At 31.3% G+C, this 17,742-nt stretch overlaps 1 long non-coding RNA gene and 1 other non-coding gene across 2 annotated transcripts; both read left to right on the top strand.

Moving 5' to 3' along the window:
* The first annotated feature begins 639 nt into the window (after positions 1–639).
* LOC118190549 (U6 spliceosomal RNA) lies at positions 640–746 on the top strand. The gene has a single exon (XR_004758444.1). It is a non-coding gene; the product is annotated as a U6 spliceosomal RNA (small nuclear RNA).
* A 6,326-nt stretch (positions 747–7,072) lies between these two features.
* On the top strand, positions 7,073–17,170 carry LOC146993340 (uncharacterized). The gene is made up of 2 exons (XR_015038760.1): positions 7,073–7,117; positions 16,787–17,170. It is a non-coding gene; the product is annotated as an uncharacterized LOC146993340 (long non-coding RNA).
* The last annotated feature ends 572 nt before the right edge of the window (positions 17,171–17,742 follow it).

Genomic DNA, 17,742 nt, shown 5'->3' with positions numbered 1-17,742 from the left:
AATGAAATAATATTAAATAAATAAAATAAATAAATTGAATGATAAATATATAAGAAAATAAAACTAATTAAAAATGGAATAAGAGGAAATTGATAACACTAAGACAGAAAATTAAAGGAAACAGTAAATGACATTCAAAAATAGTGAAAATATGCAGCATATGAAAAACTGGGTGGTTTATATCTGATGAAAAATATTTGCTTTCATAACTACTAAAAGATTTCTTTGGGGAATTTTGCTGTAGAAGCATGCAATCAAGGACTAAAATTGCTGACTGTGAATGTACAAATGCTGATTAGACATCAAATTTTTCATCAGCTATACCATGAACAAGCAAATTCTAAGGCAAAATCCTCTTTTTAATTTGTCTTTTCTATGCTTCTTTCAGTTCATTTTCATTTAGCTGATGCAGTTATTCCTAAAACGGAGAAAAAAGAAGATTCAAGTTCACAACAAATTCAGTTGCAACACCAAGTGTACGAAAACGTGTTCTATCACGCTTTCACTTGTGTTTCTTCTAAAATTATACGTAAAATACGAATTAATATATATTTCCTTAAATTTTCCTCAGCGGTAGCTCTCCTGCAGCAGATTAAACCTAGCAAATCAACAAATTAAACCTAGCAAATATTAGTATATGTGCTAGAAAAGCAAGTACACATAATAAACCAGGAGCGATATAGAGAAGATTCGCATATCCCCTGTGCAAAGATTACATGCAAAATCGCGAAGCATTCCACATTTTTTATAGCTTCTTTTTCTTTGAACTATTTACAGCTATTTATTTTGCTGTGTATTATTATTTATTGCAACGAACTGTCAGTTTCTTCCTGCTCATCTGGAGGGATTACTGTATTTTCTAGCGTATTTCCTTCCTTTTTTTACTAATTTTATGGAACGAAAATCGAAAAGGGGAAAATTATGCAAATAATTTAATTTTTGAAGGACGCTGTTAAAGTAAGACCATATCAAATTAAAACTATATATATGGATAAACTGCTAGTAACTACCACAACATTATTTATTTAGCGGGATGTATGTCATGAAAATTGTCCAGTCTTTATAATATGATATCATAAAAGTTGATGCTAATATATTATGAAAATTGGCAGCTGAGGTTTTACCGAAACGGCTTAATGTTTCATACAGGGGGAAAAAATCGCATTTTTGCCATATAGACAATAATACGTAGATAACTATAAATAAGAAAATGGTGAAACAAACGGCCATTAGAAGATGGCTACTTCCAGGAATATAGCAGCTTTCTCAGTAGCCCAGTGATGCAACTTCTAAATTCCCCCCAATTGACTTCTGGGCGTTTTCTGGTTTCTGTTTTGCTTAAAATAGCGGCTGCCCATTGTTGGCATTTTAGCAGTTTTAGTACTAGGTTTAGCATTTCTTTTAGATCATTTAGCTATAAAATTCAGCATTCCAGTTGGAATGCATAGTAATATTCATATTACTAATATTTATTAAGATATGTTATCTTATTAACTAATATTTATTAAGATAACTTATATCTTAATAAATATTAATAGTATATATAGATATTTCTACTTCCCTGTATCTTGAATCTCGCCCACTGTTTATTGCTGTTCCTTGTTGCTTCCTTGGCCTCAAATCATTTAACTGCTATCGAAATCATCTGCTACACGTCGCAAATCATTGTCATTAACTCCGTCTGCCGTTATTGGCCCCGCCATCGTTCAATCGATCTGTCCGTTCAGTGCATGTTCAGAACCACCATGAACATTAGATATCTCCGTTTTCTCGGTTACAGTCGAAAACATCGCGGATGAAAACGTCGCTGAGAAAACCACGCAAGGCGAAAACGCCGTGTTACAAAACATCGTGAGAGAAAAGAAAGCAAAGGGACAACATCGCAGTTATAAAACATTGTAGTACAAAATAACGTCGTCGAAAATAAAGCAAAGCACCTGCAAATCATCACATGACAATATCATCGCACACATGCGTTTTTCAGGTTTTAAAAGTTGTTAATGCATATTCGCACAAAGATTTGGAACCGCAAGAAATGTTAACGACACTTTAAGGATAAACGGAAACAAAACAACATATAATTTTCACCAAACCAGCAGCAGATTAACAAACGTGAAAGAAAGTAATTTGATAGTTAACTAAGCAATTTTTATAGAGGTAACCACATGCAGTTATTTTTTTTTCCTTTTTTTAATCATTTTTAGGCTGTGTTTTTCATGAAAAATTATGCGTTGAATTATAAAAGTAAAAATGTCCCTCTTTCCTACTTGCTCTCCCAAATTATTATGCGAAAATGCATTTACATCTTTTAAAACCTGAAAAGCGCATGTGTGCGATGTTATCGTTATGAGATGACTTGTAGGTACTTTATTTTTTTACCGCGATATTTTCGATGATGATGTTTTTAAACTGCGAAGTTTTTGAACCGCTTTATTTTCGATGACGATATTTTGCACCACGATGTGTTTTAAAACTGCGATGTTTTCCCTTTGCTTTCTTTTCTCCCACGATGTTTTGTACCACGACATTTTCACCTTGGGTTGTTTTCTCCGCAACGTTTTCGTCCTCCATGTTTTTGCCGCTATATTTTGAGTGGACACCGTTTTCTCTAAGCTCTTCACTATTGTTGCTCAAAGCCAGTGCACTAAAAATCCACGAGTAAATCAATTTGTAAAGCGAAAACAGTTGTTAGGTTTACAAATCAATTTCGAAACTTGGGGAAGTTTGCTTTCTGAATGCCTTGAAGAGAAAAATTACGTAAATACTTAAGATTTTCACGAATAGGAAAATACACGACATATAGCTCGTATACGCGACGGTATAGCTCGCAACATCTGCTGCCAGAATGGGATCTCTGTGAATGCCGATAATGAGGAGGGAGGAATAGCAGTTGAAAGCTGTTATGGAAATGATTTCTGCCATAAGGAAGGAAGCTTCTGAGGAGCTGAGTACTTCAGTAGATGACAGTAGGGAGGAAACAGCAACAAATGCCAATGAAATCAAGGAAATCACTGCGTTGGCTCTCGCCTAGATGAAGAACACCATTGAAGCAAATACCCTCGAACTTCGAACGGAACTGAAGAATACCATAGCAGCAATTGCTAATGAAATGAAAGAAAGCATGGATACTTTTATAGGGGAAATTGCGACTGCTACGAATGAGAAGAAAAAGTGAAACAAAAGTCACAGAAAAGAAATTTGAAAAAGAGTTTCAGAATATTAGTCAAGAAATAAATGCATTTAATAACAGACATGAGAAAAACAGAGATCAGAAAAGAAATTTCTGGAACGAGCTGTACTTGTGAACAACATTCCAGTTCAGACTTCAGTCACTAATATTACGGTTCATTTTGCTATGAATCATCTGGTCCCGTAATCAAGCTCTCGCCGTATAGTAGGAAATCATCGTGGATTTTGCACGAAACGCAATGTAAAATGATTTGTCAATGGGAAATCAATGCGACTTCATCTCCGAAACCTTACAATCAGCGGCTTCGTTACCAGCAGAAGCGGCAGTCATTCTACATTTACTGCCAAAGATCTATCAGGTGCTAAGGCCTCAGTCAATGCTTTAGAATGGTGGTTTGCAGGAAACATTTTCAAATGTTATTACCGACTGCAGCTCATTACCCGACAATGAAAAGCAGGAGAGATCTTTCAAGAACTAGCAAATGTCATAGAAGAATTAATTTAGTTGATATTTCTGGATTGGAGCCATAAAATTAAAAACACATTGAGCATCTAATATTTTGTGGACACTGTTAGAGGTCCCAATATACAACAGGCACTCTGGATGGTTGATAATAAAGATGCTCTAATACATACTATGAAAGTGGAGAATGTGCAGAAAAGATTGTAGTTTTTAAAGAATGTCAACGCAAGGCACAATACTGGGAACGGTGACAGATTTGACGAAAAGACTGGATATAATGGATGTGCTTAAGACACAAAGGCGTAGTAGTGATAGATTAAACGGCAGCGGTTGCCTTATTGAAAGATATTTATGGAGGCAATGTTCTGTAATAAAAGTCACACGAAAAAGCAGGAATTAGTGAAAACAGAAGACTCAGCTGCCGGCGTTCTTCCGATTGGACCATTTCACGGTGGTAGGACTGTATGTGGAAAGAGAAATAAATGGATCTTCTTGACGCTTGGCTATAGACACTGACGCTATTATAACTAAAAAAAGCTGATGTAGCCCTGCAAATGGGCAGAAAATATTCTGGATAAGACTATTGCATTAGTTCTACGAAGTGTAAATGGAAACATGTGCACATCAAGTAAGCATGCTGTATATATGAGCACACAGACTATATGGTCAATAAAAACAGATCTATTCATACCCGGATTCGATTTTTTGAAGAAACATGGATTTTGTTTAGATGTGAAAGTAAAGAACTGCGCATCTCTAAGGAAGGAATACTGACAGTATACTGGACGAAAAGGAAACGTATTGCGTTATGATAATTGCTCACGTCAGTATGACTATGCTTCCTTGAAGAGAGTACATCATTAGAGGTACGGAATAGGACAGGATGAAAAGTGGGCTCGACACCAGGATTTTGCCACGTATTGTTTCACCGCACTAACCGTACAGCTTCAATATTCTTAAGGAGTTTTCAAAGCACTACACTTCTCATCAAATGAGCTTTATTTTTATTTTGTTAAGAAACAAATTTTTGGGAGAGCTCAGTTACTGGAACCAAGAATTCCACTCCTAAATGCTCTGTTGTCTATTTTAGGCTATCATTTTCAATATCTTACTCAGCTCACTTCATATTTACAAAAGTACAGGAATACTACCATATTTAGGTGCTAAATTACATGGAGTTCTTCAGTTATGACACATAATTTTTTGTCCATAACCCTTTGAAGGTATATAATATATACCGGTTGTTTGTCAATTTTTTAACCTCCGAAAAAATGCTAATTTTTCTACACCAAAAGCTATAATCGTAAGTGTCTAGTATTTTCTTTCGATTCTAAATGGCAACATCACCCTATGAATGCTCAATATTTTACAGTTATGAAATTAATATACGTCGTTCCAAGGTATCATGTTGGAAGATTGATAAATTCTATTGGAGGGAAAGAAAAAATTCAAAATCTGCAAATATATGACGTACACATGCTGAATCTCATATATTTACTTCATTTCAGTCAGAAGTGATAATTAACAGCAGATTATTTATACGATTTTAAAACCGGTATATAATATATACCGGCGCCCACACTGAGGGTACCACGCCAATAGATGGCAGCACCAGTCTTCTCCTTTTCTACTCTGTGACGTGACAGAATTTCTTTATTATTATAACAGTTTATGATGTAATAATATTTCATGATTAACTTATAAGTCGTTTAGGATTAAATATTATGTTCATGGAGGAATGGGGAGTTTTCTGACTCTGCGCTAGGACTGAATACAAGTATATTAGTTTCATTTATTCTTTGTGTACTCAGCTCAAGTTTCATTCGTCTGTGTGTAGCTAAAATTTTTATTTCAGCACTTTTCTCTTTCCCAAGGGAAAGACTCATCGATTTCAAAATTGCCGTCTGGGGTCAAAACTTCACACAATTGTGGGGGTTAAACGTGGCATGCTAGCCCCCAAAACACACCTGTTGCTTCCTGTTTTCCAAAATCCTAGAATGTAAGAAAATGAAAAGAGGTGATTGACAACCAATTTGTCTTTCGGGAGCCAGGTCTTCTTCCCTTTGTGAAGTGTGATAAGATCACACAAAGGGAAAGCTCACTTAAAATGGAAATGTACTTAAGGTCCATCTCATAGTGTAATCACAAAAACTGCTGATTTGAAAGCATGCTTTTATTCTTTAGGGAAATTCTTTTTAATTCTTTGTTAATTTCAGATGAAAGACTAGAGAACACAAGAGAAATTTGCGCTCTGGTTGATACAAATAGGTTGTTTCGGAAATAAATTTTCACAGTTGGTGAAAGGAGGAAAAATATTTCTAAGCCCCGTTTTAGATGCAAACTAAAATTTATCAAAAAGTTGAAAAGGATCCCTTATGAAGCCAAAGGGGTTGAAAATCAGAATAAGAGCTTTGAGGTGTATCAAATAATAAAATTGTTTAACGGTGTTTCTTCCTGAACAAAAAGATATATTACTACCTATATTTACAAAAAATAAAAAAGGGACCCTTACGGTCCTCCGTGATCTAAAGTGTGTTTGCGTGGAGGGGGGGGGCAATTCTTCGTATCATAGTATGAAGCATGGTTTTTTTCACATATTATCTAAAGCATAAAATACAACTTCAAAAATGCAACATTCTTTCTCAGCTGAGTCGGTCGTAGTGCTTCATTTTTCAATTTTTTTAAATTTTCGGCTGAGTTACATCTGCTTGTAATATTATACTTGTTCAGTTACAGCATGATACGATTTACACATGCAGTGTTATATTTGCTAAATTTTTTTTATAAAATAATATTGAATTTAAATCAAGTTGAAGAGCTTTTTACTCATAAGTATGTTAAGCTGGGTTGCATCATCAAAGTGCATAAAAACATAAATTTTATTTTTAAAATTTTAAATTTCTGCCGAAATTTAAGAAAACTTTGTCTTTAGACTTACTATATTCAAGCACTCATTACTACAGACGCACATCAAAAGTACCCAAAATTAATTTAAAAACAAAGATTAACAGTTGGCAACTACCTGGAAAAAAATGTCCTAGAGGGGCGCCGGTATAAAATATATACCGGCTCTCAAAATTCAGGATTTCGCTCTAGAATTTTTTTAAGTCTCAATTTTGTGTCCTTAGGGTCCATAAGTTATAGTTCATGCAAAACTTTACCACAGTTTAAATTATTTTATATACCGCCCCTCAAAGTGATAAGGGAACGATAATATTAGGTTTCATCGCACTTCTTCGTCTTCTGTGTCAATCTCAGATCCATAAATTTTCTTTAATTGTATAGGCCTTTTCGTTCTGTATCATTTAACTCACTTTTTTTTTTTTTTCTGTCCAAAGAAACTGCCCGTATTCTGTCCAGTATTTTATATGGCACCTATGATTAATTTTTCGAACAATGGGCAAAAAGACTTAGGGGATGCAAAACACAAAAAGTAATTTTTCTCCCTTCGAGTTTCTCTGTTGAGTGAGTATTGCTCATTTATGTTAAATTAAAATGTTATAGTATTAGAAATTTAATATTCATTATTTATATTAGATAAATTTCGCCACGAATTAAAAAAATTTCCCTCATTTAAGGCAAGGAAGGTTATTAATATTTAATTAAAAATAACTGCAATTTTCAGTTACTATAAAAAATTTTGGTTAATCTTTGGATTATGGTAACTTGGCGATTTTTTGCCGAAAATTTGGCGACCAACCCTGCTACAGCAATCTGCTAGATTTTTTTTTTTTTGATGCCATTTTGCTTTCACGAAGTAAAGGCTTTTTTTTTTTTAACTCAACATTTTTTCAAACAATCTGCTAGCCGAATTACGCTTATACTAGAACTTTTATGGAACAAAAGTGCGTAATCATGACGAAGATTAGTTGCGAAATTGGGTGAAAGTGCAGAATTGTCCACTGCTTGCCGCGTTTTTAAGAATTGCACATACACAGTATCCATGTACACGTCGACCTATTTTCACTTAAAAAAACATCCCAGAATTGCACAAAAATGGCATTGCACACACTCTTGACTTTATCCATGTACACTGCTAAAGTCCTAGCTAGTAACCGTTATCGCCTTACCAAAATGTTGCAAAACTACTTGTTACCATATTCCAAAGATTAGCCAAAATTTTGAATTATTTTAAGAATGAGGTAAATATGAAAGTATTGTTTCAGAATCACACAGTACATTTTACATCTGAATTCATTTTTCTTTTTATCCTCACATACAAAAAAAAAAAGGTAAAAGCTTCAAATTCTGTGAATGGTTTTTTTTTTTTTTTTTTTACCAGGAGAGATAAATGTTTTAATGCAGTTCTTGGAGAGCGGTAAAAGTATAGTTTAGGGTATCCCTTAGCGAAACTTGGCGATTTTTGGCGGTACATGGATACCGATTTTGTGCAATTCTTGGACTCGTTATTTTGGCTTGCGAAGCGGCGATTTTTGTGCCAAAAATTGCCGCTACACAAAGCAAAAATAACAAGACAAAACAATTACACAAACTTGGTATCCATGTCACATTGAGTTAATTTCACTTAAAAAAAAAAAATCCCCGAATTGCACAAAAATGACATTCCGCACTCCTTTGACTTTATCCATGTACACGTCGACCTACTTTCACTTAAAAAAAAAATTCCCGAATTGCACAAAAATGGCATTGCGCACTCTTTTAACTTTATCCATGTACACGTCGACCTATTGTCACTTTTTAAAAAAATCCCAGAATTGCACAAACTTGCATTGTGAACTCCCTTTACTTAGAACATGTACACATCGATATATTTTCACTTAAAAAGTCAAAGGAGCACCAAATTCTACAATATAGGCAAACAAAAAATGCATAATCTCTATAAAATACATTTTAAACCAAACAATAAAATAACATAAAAAAGGAAAAACATATTATACATTTAAGCACTACCAAAAGCAAATATTCACTTACCATGATTTTCGAGTTCGCTTCGTACACCCAGAGCCACGTAAAAATCAAAATATCAATCATACTCGAATGACTTTTTTCAAACCAGGTACTCTTTCTGATCGAACGCTTTGCATAGTGACCATCTGAACCTTTCTTCCTACAAACCCATTCAAATCCACCTAAACGGTTTTTACGTTCGACTTAAACGCATATCCTTCCTACACACAGGACACTTATAATGGCTACTAAGTAAACCTTCATTTACACACCAGTCAATTAAAGCTTTTTTCCCCTTTCACTCCAAATCATATAGAAACTTTAAATTAATCTTACTACATTCGGCCATTCTACCGTCTAAAGAACCAAACCAACACACACCACAAAAACGCTTACAAAACATCCCATGATTCAAAATTTCCCAGAATCATGCACCCGATTACATCACAGTAGGGTTTCATAACATTCAACTACTCAGGCTACCATAAATAAAACAACAACTCGGCGATAAATCAAACAACAATTTCGCCATAATACTAGGGGTACCTTAAAGTCTACTCTACCCTTGAAGAGCTAGTTGTATAAGTGAACGCCTTTTCTAATAACTGCTCAAGCACTCTGAACCATTAGTAAAATAACACACCAATCAATTAAAGAAGATTTGCCCAATCTTTATGTCAAGAGATTAGTTTTTAAAGAATTGTGGAATCTTTAGTCAGTGTAAGATAATTTAGAAGTTATAAATAAGAATGAAACCATAATTTTAATATTTATGATGTTATAGTTAGATTATAAATATGAAAATTAGAATGTTTGGCATTTTTTCTAATTTTTAATAATGTACAAATATGTAAAGCTTTTTATAATTTGGTATTTTATGAAAAAAGTCTGAAAGGCCTTTCCTGAAGAATTATGATAATTATTTCTACTTTGGAAAACATTTTTTTTTTTTTTTCCCAAATTGGACTGATATCCATTTTCTAAAAATTTATAAGTATCTTTAGTTTTTCTAGTCATATTAAAAACACAGAAAATTGTTATATATTTTAATTGTTAATTTTTATGAGTGACCAGAAGAAAAGGCATTTGACCATTACCACTTTATATATAATTATGAACGCAACATTCAATTTTTTATTGTAACTTGATATGAAAATTTGTGTTGCGTTGTATTGCTCATTCCCCGAACCAGACTTTTGAAGTGTTTTGGAAGTATGTTATCTGAAATATATCTGGTGTCTGTCTTGTTAAATATTCCTATTCTATCAATTTATAAAGTGTGAAACAAATTTTCTAATTAGCCTTTTGAAGACGGAATGGCCATTATAGTGGCCATAGAGTCCTCTCTTTGAAAAGACGGGGTTGTCCATTTAAGTGGCCATGTCTTTTTCCCCCATTTTCCAGGCTGAAAAGTGGGGTGAAATGTCAAATTTGACGTCCCTGGGGTTTTAACCACTTATCTCTTTCAAAGATCTTCCTTTTGCGACATAGATGCACCCCTCTGAGAATCCATTAAACTACACACAAGAACCTTTGTTGCAAATAGGAGGTGATTTCTTAAAGGGAGGAAAGCATTGGGTTCAAGATTCCCTGTCCTTTGGTAGCTTTTATTGCTACCAATGTCCTGGCCTCAAAAGGTTAAGACAGGCACTGATTGCATATCTAGTCTGCTGGATTTTTCTACTGATGTCAGACTGGATAAAACCTCTGAATACTTCCTAGGTTTGTTTCTGGTTAAATGGTGTTTTCTAATTAGGACAGGCCTGCATGGTGTTTTACTGTTTTCCTGTACCTGATGTAAACAAAAACCATTCCTTTATCAACCAGCTTGATGATAATTGTATGTTGTAAAGGACAAAAATTGTTTACCTATTCCATTTTTTTCTGAACTATTGAAATGTGATTAGAAATCTGACAAATTTATATATCTATAAGTATGATTTTAATGAGCGTTTCCAAAGCAGTTTCTGAATCTTAGGTCAATTTTTCAATCTCTACAAATGATTAAACGTGTGTGTAATGGGTTTGGATTTAATTTCTAGAATAAGATGTACCTGAGCTTGACAGAAAACCATCAGAAGCACTGAACAAAAATAAAGAAATAAATTAAAAATAACTATTTAATTAAGTATAAAGAGGTAAATAATAAATTAATCATGAATATGTAAATAATAAATTGATGTATCATAAAAATTTAATGAAATAATAAAATAAGAGATGAGTAAATTAATAGCAAGAATATGCAATACTAAGGTTTAAAGAAAAGTAACTATTATTAGTCTGTGCCATGAGATAAATTGCTTGCTTATTTGAGTTGTAATTCATTTAAAGATTTTTTTAACTGTGCACGAGAAGTCAGCACTTTCTGAATTCAGATCGGTTCAAAAAGTACTGGTAAAGCCTATAAACATTCCTCATCATGAAGAGATCACATTTTGATATGGGAGGAAAATTTAAGTATGCATTCAATAGGTACCAATGTCAATTTTGCAAGCTGCTGATTTAAGTATTTTATTAATAACATAATTTTTGTTAGTATTGTGGTTCAGTTGCGCAACAAAATTTAGGCTTTTTTGGGCTTTGGCTAGATTTAGAATTTTGCTTAAAACCCCAGAAATACTGGAGTTGGATTCTGACTGAATTCGAGCCTTAATAAGAGCAACTTTCAGCTGTACTAAAAATTTGTTTAAAAATTTTACATTCACTGTGATTTCAATTACATCTTTCTTGCTTTTTGTTTTTAAATCTTATAATTTTGTAACAAATGTTAGGTGCATAAATTTTAAAAGTTTTGTTTAAACATTTTTTCATAACAAGATAGCATTAAAGAAAGTAAGCTCAAGGCAACTAATAAATTATTCTCACTGCTCGTATTAAAAGTGTCACAGATATGTCAAGTGCACAGGGAGTGATATTTGAAACACTATTTATACATTGACTGCTCACATTATTTTCTTTGCTTTTAATAGTAAAAAGACAGTTGCCATCATTTTGACAGTTTAAGAGTTACTTTTGAGAGCAACGTCTTTATTTGTCGGCTCATGTAACTGAATTTTTTATGACTTTTCCATTGTAATGTTATGTATTTGCACTCTATAAAACACATGTAAAATTTTATTCAGTTATGAAAAAAGTGTGGATATTGTTCTGTTAACAGGAGCAGATAAAGAAATGTATGTATGCATGGATGTATGTGTTCATGTATGCATGTATATATATGTTCATGTATGCATGTATGCATGTATATGAATGTATATATGTGTGTGCATATACATACATATATATGCACATACAATGCATACATTGATACATTTCTGAATCCAGTCCCGATAATAGAACAGTACCCAAATGTGGTTTATGCTTCATTAGTCTAAAGCTGCTGTTTTGATGGCATTATGGAAAACAAGCTGAAATGTTTAAGCCTCTGAGCATTGCTCGTGTTTCCTTGAAATTTTAAATTTCCATAAAATGTCATAAATAAGTGGTATTTTCTTGAGCATAATTTCAAAATGACTCTTTTTATACCTTGACACCGTTTCTTGCAATATACATCCAATCCAAAATTAGGTACATCATCCAACCCGAAGTTAGGTACATTTCCCATTCATTACACAGAAATGTTCATGTGTAATGAATGGGAAAGCCATCCTTCTTAAATAGAATTCTATGTCCCTAACCCTTGGACCTTTAAAATAATCCATTAAGAATGTTAATGCATAAATAAATGTTAATGCATAATACTTCTTTGTCATTTATTGCTTGTTTCTGACAATTGATATTTCAGTTAAAAGCAGTGGCTTTAAAAACACCTTTGTCTGAAGAGAGGGGATATATGGAACACAGAGAAATACTTTTGTGGTCTTTTTCAGCATGTGAACAACATCTTTACTGAATCTTTTTAAGAAATTCATCAAAAGCATAAGTTTTTAGTTTAAAGAGTAAATGTAGTTAATTTAAAATGTAGTTACTTTCATACAGCAACTTTTAGCAGTATTCGTTCCAAATTGTTTTATACTATGTTTACAACAGTTTTGTAAAAATTATTGATGTAAAATAATTTTTCACTTTTTAAAATTTGTTATGGCTGATGATGCTCATTTGTAACAGAATTATTATTAATGAACAACGATAACCTAGCCATTAAAATTTAAATATTGCTTTTTATGTTATATGATAATATACCAGTGTAATTATAATTACATGAGTAATTACGTGTCTAAAACCACTTCTGGTTTTAAAGAAGAAACGTTATGAATTATATAGAAAAGGCCCATCTGCCCAGCTTCAGATCCATGCATCAGATTTTAATACCTCAAACCATGGAGGTAAGAAATAAGAAGAAAAGGACCTAACCGATTTTTCCCCATATACAGCTTTGAAGCACTAGCAATCCCTTCGTGGTGACCAAAACATTTATTGACTTACCATTAAGATCCAATGTGTTTTGATATGATCGGATGTAAATATTTTGTAATTACATCATAAATATACATATAAAGGTATATATTTTCTTTTTCTACAAAATTTAGAGTCCGTTCAGAGAAAGTCATTCTGAACGGAATTAAAATCTATACTTTTCACAGAACAGTTTGCAGAGAACGGTTTCATTTGAGTGAAATATTTTCACAAGTTTTCGTTAGTTACATTAGAAAAAAAATTTTATGGTAATTTATTTTTTGATTTTATTTGGTTAAGGATTACAAAAAATTAAGATCAAAGTTTATTGTATTATTAATATTAAAATTATGATTTATTTCTTTTCTATTTATAGAGCTTTTTCCTAAAATACTTTCTCAAATATGACATGATTTCTTAGTTTCTGAGGCATCTTTTAAATCGAAAAATCGAAGTCAATTTGTAATTAATGCTCTATTTGGTCCATTTCAAGTTAGAGCACCTTTTATTTTAATAGTGAAATACGTTAAATATTGGTGCTCATTTCCATGTATTTTAACGTATATATTAACAGAATTTCAATTTATGTTTACAATTCAGTGTTAAGATTATTATATATTTAGATAATATTTATAATCATTATAAATTTAGATACATTTAATAATTAGATTTCTTGACAGTAACTTTCACAGGTGTTTATGAATGAATAAATCCTTCATTTCAAATGCTTTATAAATAATTTAATAACTATTTATGTATTTTGTTAAAGGCAGATACATGTTTTTTGCAAGCATATACATAAATACCCATACATATTTTTCATTTTTGGCATGTGAAAATCTGTAATTTCTGTGCTTTCACTATAAGTAAGTCTTGCTACTTTATTTCACATGAAGTATGTTTTAGATAGTTATTCCTTGAAGGTAGTCTCGGAATAACTAAACCATTTTAATGTATGTTTTCCTTTCATTATCAATTAAATTTGTTTTTCTAAATGTACCAGGATTAATTGATAAAAATCAAGGTTCTTTTTAAATAGGAAGCCCAAATTTTTATCAATTTTGTACGTAAATACATAATTGTACATACATCAATAAAATTCTAATTTTGTTAGGAGAATTTCTATTTTGCCAGTGTTTAGTGAAGAAAATTTCCATCCAAAGAAAAATTCCTAAAAAAAAATTATTATAAATAGCATTTTTGTTGAAAATGTTGTTTATATAATCATTTAAAGTTTCATAAATAGCAAAATTATAAAATAAAATCATACAAAAATGCAATTTAAGATCATTTAAATTAAAAAAAATTTTTTTTTTTTGATTTGGTAAGTATTCATGCAAAGTAAAAAGAGAATTAGCTTCTCCAAAAGTGTGTTAAATCTGAATGAATTAAAAAAGCACAGTAATGTCTATAATGGACATCGGTATAAATTGTTTTAAAGCATATTTATTTGTAAATTAATCTTCTCTAAACTTTTACTGTAAATCTGATATTGTTTGTACGAAATATTTTTCTATTTTATTTATTTCAAGCCTTCGTATATTTTAGATTTAAATAAAATTTGTAAAACAGTTGTTTTACCCTTATGTAAAATCATGAGTTTCTTCTAATCACTGAATTCGATGATGGTGTACGAATGGTGCAAAATTCTTGGTTTTCGGCTGACAAGGACAAATGTTATGGGCCAAATGAAAAAATAAACCAAATTAAACTGAACAAAATCACTGCATCTCACCAAGCCCTAGATCCTAAATTTTGGGAATTACATCAGGTTCTCAGAATTTTTGGAATCACAAGTATGATATTTTCTACAATTCAAATGTATTTTTTTCACTCATTTTCCTAAACTGTATAATTAAGAAAGCTTATAAAAAAGCAGAAAATACTATTATGAATGGCATCAGTACTAAATTTTTAAAAACTTGTGTTAATGCATTTAATTTTTTATTACTTTTATTGATAAATTATAAGTACAGACTTTAGGTTTTTGAATCTTAACATTATTTAATTATAGTTGTTTAAAAATAATCTTGCTTGAAATAAAAAATTCAAAAATAAACAATCATGTTAAGGAATAATATATTTGCATGAACGTTTAACTGCATTATTTTTATACAAATTTGTTGCTCCTGAAATCTATTTAGTTACCTTAATATTAAAATGAAAAATAATAAAATATTATGACCCTGCATTTTGAAAATATGTAAGTAAAAATTCTGATTGAGTTATTTATTAAATAAATTGTTGTAAAATATCTGAAATTCATAGAATTTTATAAAATAATGCAGCTGTGATTATTAACTTGGTTTTACGTTAAATATTTCGACCATTTTATATGAGCAAATAAATATTGCCAGAATGATTTGATGGTTGGCCTAGCATTTAATGGGTATTTAATTAACACATTTTTGCTTCATGTTAAATTAATATTTATGAACCGATTGCAGAAATTTAAAGCTGAATGCAAATATCAGTTTTTGAAAAAGGCATAGAAAAGTTAGCTATAGAGTTTTCAGCTATTAAAAGTGCAGAATCTGCTGCTGAAACTAAGAAAATGGAGAAGAATTCAATTTTTCAGATGAAGACACTATAGCAAGAAGCCAGTGGAGCTGCATTTGCCACTACCAGAGTGCACACTGAAGAAAATAGTACTTAACCAGAATTTTCTGCACCTGCTGTAGCTAGTTCTCACTGCAACTTTGAGCACTTTAATAATCTGAAACCAGACTCATCAGGAAGATCCAGTAAAGGTTTCTTTATCTTTAAGAATTGGCCTATAATCAATTTTTTAAAAATGTTCTATTTTCAGGTTTTCAGAATAATTATGTAATCCCCGAACCTTTTCCTTTTTGCTTAATTTCAACATATAATCTTAAAAAAATTAAATTTCATATCAAGTGGATTGAAAATACTGGAAGAAAGATGGACTTGCTAAAAATTCCTCAATGTGCAACTGAAGCTGCACCAAAAAATTCAAAATTAAGTATATTTCCATTAAAAAAACGAAAAACTTCAAGTTTTATGCTAATGTTTCTTGACAGTGAAGCTCCTGTGGTATTGTAGAATTATCATTTTTTTACATTAATGCTTGCTTTACTTTTTACCACACTTTCATTTAATGAAGATATTCCTGTTACATTTTTACTTAACTTATATTTCAGCATTATCTTATTTTCTTTACATAAAAATTAACTGTGCAAAATATAGTAAAATATGAATATGTCATTTAAAGCAGGGAAAGTGTTACAATGTTTATAAATTAGGTTCTGGTACCTTGTTGTATTGTTGTGAGGAAAGGTGGATTTCTGTATTGTTCTGTAAAGTTAAGAAATAATTTTCTTAAATGGTAGACTAAAGTACCCTTTTTTTTATACATTTAGGTATTAAAGTGAATTTCTATTTTTAGATCAACAAATTAAAGTATAATGGTGGTAAAGGAAACTAACTGATCATAACGAATATTTTGAAAAAAGTGACATCAGACACACTTGCAGAGAATGCAGCTGGGCAGGTGCTCCCCCTCCCCGAAAAAAAAAATATAGCATTTAAATGCCTGAAGTTACTTCATATTATTTTATGCAAGTCAGCATTTATAAATATATTTTTACATATGTCATCATTTAGAAAATATCTTGATAATTTACTTTCAATTAATTTCATAGTATGAAATCTGCTAAATTTAAATGCATAGGCAGGACTTAAATTAAGCCACTCTGGTAGCTTTCAGTCTTTAAGTGAAATCTTAATTGATTCTATGCACCAAATAAAATAAGCCCAGGACTTTGTTGAATAATCATATTAAAAGATTTTTTTTTTTTTTTTCCCCACTAGCATGACTTTTATTAGAAACTGATGAAACTACTACTAACACACGCTATGCATATCTTACTAGGCTAGGAAGAAGCAAAATACACAGGTAGACATCAGCATATGAGAAGATATATCATGCTGAAATGCATCAAGGAAGAGGAATATAATTAGGGTCTGGACCTGTTAAATCAAGAAGACTTTATATGAATTAGAAGACAAATTGAAGTAACAGTTTTATTTGATTGCATTTTGTTTAAAATGCTCACTTTTCTTTTATCCTCAAAACTATATTTAATCATCATTTACTCCATTATTTAATTTTTATGATGCATTATTACTTAGTTCATTATCTGTCTATTTTTTACTAATTGAACTGAATTAAATAAAGCTTTCTTTTACATCATGTTTTTTTAATTATGTAGTACTTATTCTTTTTTGTATTTATTATGTATTACTTATTAACTATTCATTTCTCTTCACTGTCCCATTGGCATTTTACAACAGTTCCATTCCACCAAATTACAAACAGGCACCACTTTTAACTTTGGTTTCCCATTTTTTGCAGATAATTACACTTTCTTGACTGTAAAGCAAAAACAACAGGATTTTTTTTTTTTTTTTTTTTTTTTTTTTTTTTTTTTTTACATTTATATGCAGCTATATTAATTTTAAAAAACTTTAAATCTTTTAAAATTTACTTGCAATGTTCCTTTCTAGTCAAAAACTGTTTCTGTACTTTTGGAACATTATAAATGTTTAATTGCAGGTCTTAGAAAACCTTTTTGTAATACTTAACATTTTAAAATTTTAATTTAAGCTCTGACTGGCATGAAGTTTAGCTGCGCCTGTTATAAATGTCAGAAATAATGCAAACATGAGTTGAATTTTCAAGAGAAATCCTCTCCCATATGCAGTTAATGTTCAAGTGCGAAGGAATTAAGGAGAGAGAAAGAAGCATGATGATAAATTTTCTAAAA

The sequence above is a fragment of the Stegodyphus dumicola genome, chromosome X1, assembly GCF_044657685.1.
Source record: "Stegodyphus dumicola isolate Sdum_Otavi_A_Nest chromosome X1, ASM4465768v1".
Taxonomy (NCBI): Eukaryota; Metazoa; Arthropoda; class Arachnida; order Araneae; family Eresidae; genus Stegodyphus; species Stegodyphus dumicola.
The sequence above is the reverse complement of the archived record's forward strand: the minus strand, read 5'-3'. Positions and strand labels throughout refer to the sequence as shown.